At 34.4% G+C, this 12,814-nt stretch overlaps 1 pseudogene; it reads right to left on the bottom strand.

Annotated features, from left to right (window-relative positions):
• Nucleotides 1–1,550: 1,550 nt before the first annotated feature.
• The window catches only part of LOC114508448, a 62,132-nt pseudogene continuing 50,868 nt past the window's right edge, over nucleotides 1,551–12,814 (bottom strand).

Below are 12,814 nucleotides of genomic sequence, written 5' to 3'. Positions count from 1 at the left end.
GTTTGAAACAGAAGATATGAGAGATTAATTGCAAAAGGAACTTTCTGTTGTGATGGGAATATTTGTATCTTCATTGTTATGACAGTGTTAACCTAAACAAACAAGGCCAACAGGAGAGACAGCAAGCATTTTTTTGAGATAATAAAGAATAGCTATGCTTTTTAACTTATTATGTCAACTTTTTATGTCAGCATTTCACAATGGTTAAGTGGTTTTTATCAAATGCATTTGTCAGAACAATTCACACTCTACAATTATAACGAGTGCATTAACATTACCTAAATTATATATTGATAATGATGATTTATACACTGAAATAATGAACTGAAAACAACAAAAAATGTTGCTTATAGGATCAGTCAGTGAGAAATAACAATTACTGAATGCCTAACCTTGTCAACATAAAACGTTATTCTTTTTACTGAAGAGGAAAAAAAGTTAAAGAACAAAATGTAACAGGGTAAATTTGACGATCTAATTGGCTTTATGAAACCATTCATGATCTAGCCCGTAAAAAACCTCTTGAGAGGTTGTACAAACTAAAAGGTTTTTAAAGGGAAAAGGATGTGGCGGGGGAGTTATTAGTAAAAGAAATGAAAGGATTTTTTTTTAGGCCAGGTCATCTAGTATTAATCAGGAAATTCCAAACTATTTGGTTGAAAACTCCTCTCCTGGGAGATGCTGACACTACACTTAATAATGCTATTAAGTTTTGGTTTGGCGATGTGGCTTAGCAAAGTGACTCGATTTGTCCTATTTCTCCCTCTTTTTTTTTTAACAAGAAAGAAACTACAGTATTCTAACTGAACAAGAATCATTTTGGAATTGAATCCCAATTATCGTTATTAACGATACCAGTCTCCTTTTTATTTCTGAAACTCATTCTGATCATTTATTCAATCAAATGTTCTCAGTATAAAAAAGTGTGAATATGTATAGAATGATCTTTCAAAATAGAAAATGTCAAAGAACTTAGGTACATTTGTTTCTGTATTCAAAATTTATTTAAAAAGTAAATTTTCAACCTACTTAAGCCTTGGGAATAATTAACTTGCCTTAAATGGAAACACTAACTTAAAGAGAATTCTTTCAGCCGTCTCCACAGCTGTCTTCCCTGCACAGGGTGCATAAACGTCATTCCAGCACTGGGGCATACGCACAGCAGCGTGGATATACTGCCTTCCGACTAGCAATATTATTCATGATCTTTTGCAATTAGTTGTGCTTAAAATGAAGACAGCTGCTAAAGTGGGATCTTTCATCATATACATATATGGTTAAAGTTGCTTTAAAATGGCAATAAAACTAGGAGGGATTTCCAAACTAGAGGAGCTCCTTAAGAAGACAAATAGACGAAAACCAAGCACACCTTGAGCACTTTCTTTTAGCTGCAATTTTGCTAACTATATTATAATAAATTACCTGTAATCTTAATAATATGTCAAGGCAGATGTGCTCTGCATTTTGGAGAGGAGAAAACTGAAGTGTTGAAATGGTGTTTTCAGTTTTAAACAGTTCGTAGTCGGCAAGTCCAGGACATCATCCTTGGGTCAGCCTGACTCCAACATGTGTGAAACACCATCCGTCACATCCTCCTCACTGCTCCTTTTCTCCATGAATGTCTGAGTGCTTAAAGTTAGAAACTGTGAAAAGAAAAAGAAAAAAATTCAACTAAGTTGAGGATGTTGCATTACTGGGGAAAAATTAAAGTATTTACAAGATTGTGAAGTCTACCAAAACCTATTAGTATCTTCTATTATCCCTTTAGAAAAGAAAGAAAATAATAGGATTAAAAACCTTTTTTTATTTTCAGTTAAAGTTAACATACAATATTATATTAGTTTCAGGTGTACACCATTGTGATTAGACATTTATACAACTTAACAAAATGATCACCCTGATAAATCCAGTACACATCTGACACCATACATACTTATTACAACATTATTGACTATATTCCCTATGCTGCATTTTACATCCCTGTGATATTTTATAATTGGCACTCTGCACATCTTAATCCCTTCACCTTTCCACCTTTGCTCCCAAACCCCCATCTGGTAACAATCAAAATATTCTTTGTATCTATGAGCTTGTTTCTGTTTGTTTATTTTGATTGTTTAGATTCCACATATAATGAATTTTGAAGGCATTTTTTTAAATAGCTCAAGAATCTTTTCTCTGTCTTGTGGTTTGATGTGACAACACAAGAATTAATTGGTTCAAATGGTCAGACCCTCTAATGACTGCAGTTAATTTGCTGAATGTCCTTAGGCTACATCCTGTCCGAGGGACTTAGGTTGTTATGAAAATACATGTTTATAATAACAGCCTCCACTCATCTATATTTGTGCCATAAGCCACAGAATTCAAGATGAAAGGGTAATTATTCTCCTGTTTCTTTCCAGTTGTGCTCTTTGGCCAGTAGTAATGTTTAACAACATTCTGATGAAAATCAAAGTAACATTAAATTCATTTCAAGTGAACACTGAGTGATCGCCAAGAGTCAGACACACTAGGCTTAATGAGAAATGAAAATACCAAGAAACAAAAATCACAGTTGAACATAAACCTTTAAATGGCTTGATTGGTATGGAGAACAGTAAGGGGGGAGAATTAGTCAGAAGAGAAAATACAATGATTTATTAACTCCTAAAGACTTGAGTGAAGGGCAATGAGAAGTAATTCTCCATCAGTGCCCTGGCCAATCACACAGTCCCTGCTACCTGAACTCCAAGATCACCTTCAAACTCAACCATTCCTCAACATCACCAAAACCACCCTCCCTCAGTGCCACCCTATTGTCATTTCGCAGTTAGACATAGCACGTAGCCTGCTATCTCATCTATCTGCATCCATTCAGTCTTTCCCTCTGCAACACATTCTCAAGAGAGCTGCCTTTCTTCTTCATCTAGAGCAAAATACACACATCTACACTATTGGTTGCATGGCCTCAGCTTTTCAGGAAAGTCTTTCCTGTCTTCCTTGACTTGGTCAATTTTCCTTAAAAGAGGTTTCATTGTACTATGAGCTTCTCTGACATAGGAACTTGTTAAATTTGCATTTGGTAAGTATTACTATTCCCCACTAGACGATGATATCAATTAAGATAAGGGTCATTTTTAAGCTCAACTTTGGACAAGTGGCCATGTTTTCTACTCTTTGAGTTTATTGTCAGGAGACAGAATAACTAGATAACTAACTCTCTCTCTCTCTATATATATATATACACATATATGAAATGAAAAAAATTGAATATGAGCCTTGGCTGGCGTAGCTCAGTGGATTGAGCGCGGGCTGCAAACCAAAGTGTCGCAGGTTCGATTCCCAGCCAGGGCACATGCCTGGGTTGCAGGCCATGACCCCCAGCAACTGAATATTGATGTTTCTCTCTCTCTCTCTCTTTCTCCCTCCCTTCCTTCTCTAAGAAATAAATAAATAAAATCTTTTAAAAAATTGAATATGTATGTCAATTATTCCCAAACTGACACAGGCTCATTTATGTATGAGTTAAATATTTTAATTTGTACAGAAGGAAATCCAATGAAAAATAATTAATTAACAACCATCACCTTTTATATATTGGCTTGAGATGTGGTAGCAAGTCCTTCTAAGTATTCTAGTAGCCACAATATAAAGAAGTAAACTATCAGCTGGCAAGTGGCAGTGAATGTAGTTTGTTGAAAACATTACTGATTCTAGAGTAGTTGGGAGAAAGAAGTACTTCAGGAATAACAATGCTGGCCATGTAATGTTATGACTGTGGAAGAAACAGGAGTCAGAATATTAAGGAAAGAAGGTGCTGACGTATGCATCAATGTTGTCCATGTCAAACCATTACTTTGTTTTATGACAACTAAGGAGTGTGACAACTAAGAAGTTTGGCTGCACTCTTTGTCAAACACATTCTAAAACTGATAAATGAGCAGCAATAATCAGAATTTACCAGAATGGCAGTACTCATCAATTCCTTTAGAGAGAAAGGGGGAAGAGTTGAACTGGAATTTAATAGCATATGTGTATGGGGTAACCACAGGAGAAGAATGGGCTATTCACACCTTTTCAAGTGCATTTCTTCAAATTAAGAGTCTTAAACAATGCAAAGGTAAAGTCTTCTTTATGGAAGTTAAATCTCACGTAAATTTACATCTAAAATTCAAAATGTACATCTAAATATAGTGTGTATAATCTCTCCCACAAAAAAAAATTCACAGACCCAGCAAACATCGCACTGCATTTATTTTCTCCGTATCAGTCTTTGAAGATCTCAGTACCTATACTGGCCACCAAATGGAGAAACATACCAGAGTGAATGCAGCAGAGAAAATGTAGGCACTGTTAGAAAGATAAACTTAGCAAAATGTGCCTAATATTTTGCACAGAGGCCAAGGGAAATGGAATATAAAGATGACCTCAGGTTTTCCCCCATTTGACAAGAGAATAGGATCCTATTAAATAATATCAGACAGGTTATCACATGAGATTTGGGAATATATAACTAGAATTTAGGAAGTATTCTAAGGATGATGATTCATATTAGGAAGTGAAAACATTAGGAAAATATGCTCTCACATGAAATCAGCAATGTGGGAATTATGATATTGACTTAAGATATAGCAATAGAATGGTCATAGGACACAGTCATGCACAGAAATTAAATAATTGGGTTGGAAGAAGAAAACAGAAAGGAAGGTCTAGAGGTTTGTTAGCCAAATAACAGAGAAATAGGGAAAGGGGGGAGAGACAGACAGAGAGAGAGAGAGAGAGAAGAGAGGACAGTTATTAGCTGGAAGTGGAAATTAGTAGCTGGAAGAAATATTATACAGAGTTCAAAAAGATTAAAACAGATGGGAGCTCAATGGGTTTCTTAACCATAAAATGGGAAGCAAGCAAATGTATACCCTGTATTTAAGTACAAGCTTTCTGAAGACAATTTGTTATCTATCTCACAAAAACCATCCTCATGGTAAATACAGTAGACACTGGGAAATAGTGTTAAGTAATATGGATATGGGTGATGTGCTCACATTAAGTGGTCTATTATTCGTGTGTGTTTTAAACCAACCCTTGATGGCTTTTGGATTTATAGTCTATCACAGAAGTCTGCTAGCCACAGAAGGGTCATCCCAGCCACTATTCACAAGCCTCTGATCTAAACAAATGCAGCACTGGTCTAATAAGAGCATATTTTGAAAGCTCTGCTGAACTAGCAAAACTGTCTTACAGTAATGGCTTCAGAAGTTGGAGTTCTCAGTTGTCATTTATAGTGTTGTTCCCAGAAGCAATAACATTTTCAAGCATTAGATTGGCAGTGACACCCATATGATTAAAAAAAAACCCACTAGCAACAATATATTCAGATTAAATGATGATTTCATCCTATATAGCTTAGCTTTTGAATTCCTAACACTAAACTGCTTTAAAACATAATCAGTTCATTTTGGGCCTAGTCTACACATTACTTTAACAAAGGATTGTGTGTTTAACCAATATTAAATGAGACCAAAATTTGCTAGGAAAACTAGTAAGTGTTTTACACTGAGGCGTATCAGCTTTCTTTTTAATCCAGCAAACTAGATGAGAGTTGTTCATTTAATAATTGGAGAGGATTATAAATTTGTTCACAGGAGGAGACTTGGAAGAGGGCAAAGAAAAAGGCAAAGGTTTAGACAGATGTGATAATGTTAAAAGTTCAATTCTACATTGTGCAAAGTAATAAAAATATTGAAAGTGGACAGAAAAAATTAGGTGAGCATAATGTTCTAGGCAGATAATGGCATAATGCTTCATGTTCTCTAGGGACCTAATTATGAGCTATTCTGAATAGTGCACCTCAAATATTGACAGGCAGGCTGTTTATATTTGGTTCTTAATTAAGGACTCTCCCTTCACACCCCTAAAAGGGTTTATCAAAGACATCTTTCTACACTAACAAGCATACTGTGAAGCCACATGTAGGAAAGCAAAAATACACGGGTAGAGAAAATGGAGTTTAAAGATCTTCATAGACAGGAAAAGAGAAACTTTTCTATAACTTTCAAGGGAAACATTTTGTCTGTCTAGATTTTCAGTCATGTTTTTATATTTCCCATACCGTACATACAAATCAATCGTATGTTTTTAAACTCCCAGAACCGCATGTAGAGCATGAACTTCTATCAAAAGCTGCAATCTTGAGATAAATCTTATGAAAGTGGTTTCACTCTTCGGTTTCCTTGATGAATGCTTTTAATTAGATTTCCATGTAGAAATTCATATTTTTAATTTATGTGGCACATGAAAGTAAACAAGAAATGGCCAATAGTCTAATGGTGTCTAGTTCATTCTAGCAATAATGCAGTATCTCAAGACTGTTTTGTGAAAAGAAGGGAGTGACACTAACGACCTGGGTGGCTTTTTGTATAGCACCTCGACTTCAAGATGGATTAAAAGGCAAAGGATTGGCCTATCAGCAATGGAAATAAACTACAGTACGGTTGAGTCTGGGACAAGCTGTTACTTTCTGTAAGCAGCTTTCTTATGGACATTTTTGGTGTGTCCATTTAACTTTCATTTAAGCAACAAATAATGCATTTGTTTCCTGACCTCATATACACCAGAATTTGAACCGTCTGTTCCACTGCTCTACTATTTTGAGCTAGCCTTTACTGGAGAAAAGTTTCATAAAACTATGACTCAGCAAAACAGTCATTCCTCTTGGTTTCTTTTAAATGTACGAAGCATTACTGGATTGGTTTGGAGGAACTCTGATTGTTTTTGCAGCTGCTATTAATTCATTTAGACCACTGTAACTAGGGTGTGATTTTTAGCAATTTTTTTAGCTTTGTACCTGTATTTTTTATTATGCTACTTTTCTTTGTATCTCTTTTGCTTTAGAGTATTAAATTATGCATAAAAATTTGTATCATTTCAAAATATCTGTTTTCTCCTTGACCACATCTTAGCAGGGCTACTTTATTCTTTTAAACATCACCAATATTTTAAACATTATAAAAGTATAATAATGTTTGATAGCTATGAAACATTCATGGTTTCTCAGGATATGAGATAAATATTGATAAAGATTCTCAATATATAAATCATTTTGACCTAAAAAATAGAAGAATATGTAGATTTTTAGTGGGAAAACGGCATATTGTAGCCATATATTATGCTATATCAAGGTCACAAGAAAAATTGAGCTCCCAGTGGTCTCCATCCTCTCACTAAAGGAATGTGCCTGCTTGTGGACAGCTCTTGTTCTCGCTCATTCTGCCCATCATCTAAGTCTTCCTACAGTCTCTGCTGATGGGGTGGCTGCCCTTGCTTCAGCTCACTGAGATTGGCTCCATGGATTGGCTCAGGTAGTAAGTAGATTGACCTGGTGGCATTCATCCCATCCTCCTATCCACAAGCTTTAAGATACAACGGTGACTTGCATCTTTCTCTGGGGAAGCTCCTCAGGACACTTCACGCAGCATCTTATCTTAACCAAGTCAGCTCCCTTTTGCCACCGTTGGGGTGAGAAGAGCCTGGACACTGTGTTTCAAGGATCAGGCTGGAAAGATGGTGGCTCCTTTCTTCCCACTGTCTTCTCTGCACCACCAGGTCCTGGGCAGCTGGGCCTGAATCTTGACGGATTCCTAACACCTCCTGCTCTGTGTTTTTGCACCAGCCTCCAGAGGCTCCCTCTGTCCTCTGTTCTCTCTGAATCTTGGCCTGCCCTTTTACTTTAACATCTGTTTTATTTTCTACTGCTTATGGACTATTTATGTGAACAGAAGAATTAAAAATAAATCTGTAAATCTATAGTTTCAAAATAAAAGAAAAATTGAATAGTGTTACCACTTTTTGTGAAGATTATAAAAAATCTTAAAGCTTTCTTCAGGTAATTAATTTTTATAATTGTTTCTCAAGGTCAACCTGGTATTATTTTGTTCCATTTGCCCTTTTCATTCACAAAGACTTGCAGTGTTTTTGCCTTTTCTTAAATCTTTTAATGTCTAGTTTAAGACTAACTATTTTCATGCTGCTTCAGCCTACATTAATCTCTTTTTAGTTTCATAGACCTCATTGATTAATGTTGTGTTATTATCTTTCAATGTATGTTGTAATTAGCTAAGCTAAGGCAAGCATCATTGAAAACTAAATCAATCTGAAATATAATAAAATTGTATTTTACATTTTCTTTTATTTTGCTTGATCTTTACTCTTGTATCACTATTATTATCAATGGCTAAATGTTAGGGCTTATTATCATCAGCTTTTAATTAGGAAATTTCCCCCAAAGCTAATATTAGTCAACATTAGAACACGTACATGGTGGTCCCCGAACTTTGGCCCCCAGAGAAATGAATACGTGGCCCTCAACGACATCTCTAATCATCATCCGGCAGGAAATTTCTAGTTTGATTGCTCTGTGTGAATTGTGGCAACAAATTACTAAATCATGGTCACCTCAGGTTATATGTCTTTTTTTTCCTTTAGAACAACACATTAAGCAACTCATTTTAAATTATATGTCATTCTAATTGGAACTGGAGAGCAATTAACTTTCATGTAGCAAAATGTCAAGTACTATTTTTTTAACTCATCAGAACATGGAATTTGTCAAGAGAAGTCTATAACTTCATATCAATTATGATTGTTGCTCTTAATTGGCCTTTATTTCAGTTAGCTTATGGACTACTTTAACTATGGCCAATGGTAACAACTAGGATATCCAGGAAGCAACAATGGTGTTTTGCCACTGGACAGGGCATCACTTCTTAAAAGTCGAGACCAGTGCGAGTTCCAATTCAAATAAATAGATTTTCCCCATTTTATTTTTTTAAAAGTATAAATGTTCAAGTTGTAACTTTCTCACATTAGCATCAATTTTCCCAGATTTATATTAATGAAAACTATTATGTTTATGAATACATATTTTTAAATAAAAAATTTGAATTAATTCAAAGATATAATTGGCTTTATTTACTGACTCTTGAATGTGGAGCATCTGATCTAGCAGACAGACAGACACTCTGAGGACCTGTACAAATGGAAGACTTACATGGCATACGAGAATGAGACAAGGAAGGTCCTAGCCAAGAATGGATAGTTTCAGGAGAAGTCACCTTTCCTTTCCCAGAAGGCAGGGATCTACCAAGCAGATTACTAGTGCTGACCAGTTAACTCCGGATTAACTGGTTAACAGTCACAAGCCTAAGAGAGGCTGAAACTGCAATTAGGTTACATATTAAGGCTTGGTTTGCTGATTTGGGGATTAGCACAGGAGGCTCCATTTGGAGAGTGTTGTTTCTTTTAAAAAACTACATATTTTCATTTATTATAATTATAAATATTATATCATAAATATTATAGTTTATAAACAGCACTATACATATAAAATCTCAGAACTAAATAGCCATCAAGAAATTGCTTAACCAGAATGTATATTATGCTCCTCCAGACACGAAATTAGATCATTTCCTAGCTCTATGTAAACTGTAATTCCAAGTAATTTTTTAGGAAATTATAGGTCTCTCTTTCTTTCCTCCCTTCATTCCTTCCTATCTTTCTCTCTGTTGGTGTTCATTTTCCTCTCACAATGTAATATATTTTTTTGAATTATTGCATTTTAGTAACATTTTAGAGAAATATCCAGGAGTAAATTGAAGAAAGTTTTCTAAAATAAAGCATGAAATGTAATATAAAAGAACCACAAGACAAATTCCAGATCTATTTGATAATCTTAAAAGGTTTGATTAAATATTGAATATGCACATGTGAAGAAGAGAGTATGTGACTTTGTTATGCTCATATACAAATACGCACGACTGCGGATGACTTACTAGGGAGTAATTCTATGTGCATGTTATAGAGAGGCCAGAGTTAGAAAGTGCTTCAATTCTGAGTTCAATGCTCTTTCATATTTCTAATGTAATGCTTTACATTGTTATTTTACTAAGTTATGTAACTTAGTTCATTTAATTTATATTTAATTATAACTATAATTATTTTTGTCCAGTAAATAGTTAAACATTTTGAGGCATATAATCTATTTATTTTTAAAAAATACATAGAAGAATATTACATTCATTCATATAATGAATATATGTTGACCACCATCTTTGGGCAAATTGAAAGGGTTAGCAGATAACAAAAAGTTTAGGTCCCTCATCCATAGCAGAATGAAAAGATATTTAAGAATAAATTAAACAGTTAATTTATCGATTACAAGTGTAGTGTGGTATTTAATGGAGAAGTTCAGGTTTATAAAACAGTGTAGTAGGTATCTGACGTTGTCTTAGAGGTCAGTGAAAATTTCCCTGAAGAACAGTTGCTTTAATTGAGAGATGGAGAACATGTGAGCGTTAATTTTTAAAACAATAGTGATGAATTGAGGCAGGGGAGGGGCTACATGCAGAACACTTCAGGAAGAAGAAACATGAGGAGCAACATGCCGATGGGTGAAAACACACCATTCGTTAAAGGAGTTGGTAGAAAGTGAAGATGGTGTTTGCGTACTTATAAATTGCTGATAAATTGATGCAGGGATACACTAAAGAGCCAGAAGCCAATTATGCTGGGTATTGTAGATTATGTTCATAATTTATCTCTTTATGTTATAAAAATGGGTGGAAAATATCTGAAGGTTTCATATTTGTCAGAATTCTTCCTTATGACTTCCATATACCTCAAGCTAGATTAAGCATTAAGGGGAATGTGTTGATTCACATTATTAACAAATCTGATTCATATGTGACTGTGAAAGACTGAATATAGAAGGACAATAGCCCCAAGCCATATATAAAAATAGAATTCTGACCCAAACATGCAGCGACCTTCCCAGGGAACCATCCCATTATCAATAGCAACCAGCCCGGGAAGCTGGCCTACTATAAATCAGACTTGCAGAACACCAGATTGTTATCTGTACTGATGGTCCAGGAAACCAAATAATAACTCCTATAACAACCAGTTCCAAATGGTCATACTTATGAGTCACTGGCAGCTTCCCTATTTTTCCCCACTTCCAATTTCAAACCAACCAGAGAACTAATTGCAGAGGACACTTCACTTCTACTTAGTGCGTCTACAGCTTCCCCATGCCAACAACCTCCAATCAGGAGGCACTTGAAGCTTTCCTTCTTGTCTACTATAAAGCTCTCTCACTCCTATGCTTGCCTTGGAGTCTCTCCCAAAACTCTAGTGATGGCAGCTGGCTTCCTTGTGTACTAAGTCTGAACAGATTGCCTTTGCCTGTTCTCATTTGGTTGGTCTTTGTTTATTTAGTTGGTCTTTATTTCCACAACTGGATTCAGGGATTCACATCGATAATCTGACTCTCTTGTTGTTTTCTACATATTTCCATCTCTCTGGTCAACTTTGATTTTATTTTATTTCATAAGACAAAGATGTCCATAAGCAAGTTAAGAATAACATCATCCCACAGATAGAGATCACAGATAAAAACGAAACACTTCTATATAGACAGACCCAGGAAAATGTCCAAGGTGATCACAGGCCCATCTTAGTCAAATTTACGAATGAATAATTGTTTCCAAGAGCGTGATTTGTTACTGGGGTTCATAAGTTTACCTGTGTATAAGATAACCATATCTAGGGGGAATAAAAATGCTTCATTTTAGGTATAAAAGAAGTACTTTTAAAATATAAATTTTTCCTTGAAATAATGTATGACATATATTTTATTTTTTTAAATATTTTCTTCTTTCTCCTTTATACTCCTCCTCTCTGCACCCTACCACTCCTCAGCATTCCCCCCACCACTTAGTTCATATGAACTAAGTATAGCATATTATATCATATGCTATAATAAAATAAGTATATTATAGTATGCTATACAATATTATACTGTATATGATATAATATAATATAAATACTATAATATACTATAGTGAATAATATACTAGATATACATCATATATCATATATCATATTATATAATATACTACAGCATATACTCTAGTATAATATATGGTACATATTATACTATATATACACTACAATATAGTACATATTATACTATATATGCTATACCACAGCATATAATATTATATCGTATATACTATATAATATATGCTGTAGTATATAGTATACGCAATACTATAGTATGCTATATAGTATATGATATACTACACATAATAGTATACTACAGTGTATTATGTACTATACATGCATATAACATATACCTATTGTATTCATAGTATATATTGTATATATTATATAATAGTATATGATATATATTGCGTATGTGGTATATAATTATATGCCATATATAACATGCTATATATTATATACATGCAATATACACATGCATTTGCATATATATGTGTGTATGTATAATGTTTACCTCAAACTCAATTTTAACTGGGCATTCTGTATGTATAATGGTAACCCTACACATAGAACATGAAAGACAAAGCTGTTATAATGCATGTAACAGGCTTTCCGGTTTTGCAGGGACAAATCCAGAAAACAATACGTTGGGCTAAAAAAGTGATAGATGACATTAACATTTTTAAACAAGGGAATATGTTCCAATTTGAAATTTGAAAGAATTAGCCTTGTTGCAGGGAAACTAGAGGGAGTAAGAGAGAATATAAAATATTAATGGGAAGACTATTGCAGCAATTGAAATGAAATATAGGTGCTTTCAACTGCAATGATGGTACAAAGATGAAGACAAATACATCAGACAAAAGGCAAAAGAATCAAGAGATTTGTGATTGGTACTTCCCAATTAAAATGAATAACTTTAGTAAGATTGCAATTGAATTGTTAGAATCTAAAACAACTAACAAGCATACTTGATATAATGTCACTGTGCAAT

The sequence above is a fragment of the Phyllostomus discolor genome, chromosome 11, assembly GCF_004126475.2.
Source record: "Phyllostomus discolor isolate MPI-MPIP mPhyDis1 chromosome 11, mPhyDis1.pri.v3, whole genome shotgun sequence".
Classification (NCBI taxonomy): Eukaryota; Metazoa; Chordata; class Mammalia; order Chiroptera; family Phyllostomidae; genus Phyllostomus; species Phyllostomus discolor.
Note: the sequence above shows the minus strand (reverse complement) of the source record. Positions and strands in the feature narration are given on the sequence as shown.